The 1436-nt window shown below is 37.7% G+C and overlaps 1 non-coding gene across 1 annotated transcript; it reads right to left on the reverse strand.

Moving 5' to 3' along the window:
* Positions 1-978: 978 nt before the first annotated feature.
* Positions 979-1045, reverse strand: LOC141419348 (small nucleolar RNA SNORD64). The gene has a single exon (XR_012444126.1). It is a non-coding gene; the product is annotated as a small nucleolar RNA SNORD64 (small nucleolar RNA).
* Positions 1046-1436: the final 391 nt, after the last annotated feature.

Below are 1436 nucleotides of genomic sequence, written 5' to 3' on the forward strand. Positions count from 1 at the left end.
TGAACGCCAGTTTAAACCAAACAGATATGGGAGAGTATGAATATACTAATAATTCTACCAGAAAAACAGATTAACTAAAATGAAAAAATCTACACAAGGAGTTATTTACATCATTTTAAAATGAATGTTCATTTTTTGGAACCCCAATAGGCTTTTGTGACAATCACTTGCCATGTGGTCACACATAATATTAACGCCCACACTGTTCACTAGCAGTCACATACTTATACATATATATAACACCATTTAGATTATCTAAGTCACTATAAGGATAAGATCTTAATATATAACTGCCCATACTCTATACATTAAAAGCTTTGTCTAACTTAACAGTATAAGCACCTAATTACAGTATGCTAATTACAAATAACAAAACATATTATCACTCACACAAGCAAAAATATATTTAACAAATCATTTCTCAGGCTCAGCAAAAACAATTGCGAAATGCCAATTGCATTCCCTTAACTATATTAGTCTTACCACCTGTGTATTGCCAAGATACAGAAACTTGCTAATAAGAACTAGCAATAATCCCTATGAATGTAACATTAGCATAAAAATATAAATTAAGTCCTATCTTAAACCAAAGCAATTGCTCACCCACAAACAAGCAATTTCTCATTTATACAGTAAATGGAGAAACTACTCACAGTGATTGGGAACATGCTTATGCAACTTTCACGCAAGGTTAGAAGTAGACATTGTTAGTACTGGGGAAATCTAAAGTAGCTTCCACATCCTTACTCTCTTGAAAATTGAAATGTACAGTGGAAAAGACAATGGTGAAATGTGTTAATGCTATGAATATAGAAGACACTCTACAAAATCCAACTCTATAAACTGATCTAGAGCCAAATGTACAATTCCATTTCCTTTAGTCTGAAGAGAGTCAATAAGAAAAACCTTGTGACATTTATACTCTAAGAATTTAAGTTTGGAACTTGTCACCTGAGTCCTTAAATTAACACTTGGACTGAACTTCAGAGTCATCACATTGAGCCTCATTTCATCATGCTCAGTACACACAGCTCATCATAAGTCCAGCCAAGGTCTTCCACAAGGTATTTCCCATCAACTACACAAAAAAGGGTTGGAAGCCAGGCATGGTGGTCCTTCCTATAATCCCAGCACTCGGGAGGCTGAAGGATCTTAAGTTCAAGGCCACCTGGGCTACACTGTGAGATCCTGTCTCAAAAAAGGGATGAGAGCCAGGCATGAATGGTACTTTCTTCTAATCCCAGCACTCGGGAGGCTGAGGCAAGTGGTTTGCGAGTTCAAGGCCAGTCTGGGCTTCATAGTGAGACCCTGTCTCAAAAAAGAGGGATGGGAACCAGGCACGGTGGTACCTGCCTATAATCCCAGCACTTGGAAGGCTGAGGCAGTCAGTTCATGAGTTCAAGGCCAGCCTGGTCTAAATAGTGAGAGTTTCTAAA

Source organism: Castor canadensis, chromosome 19 (genome assembly GCF_047511655.1).
Source record: "Castor canadensis chromosome 19, mCasCan1.hap1v2, whole genome shotgun sequence".
Taxonomy (NCBI): domain Eukaryota; kingdom Metazoa; phylum Chordata; class Mammalia; order Rodentia; family Castoridae; genus Castor; species Castor canadensis.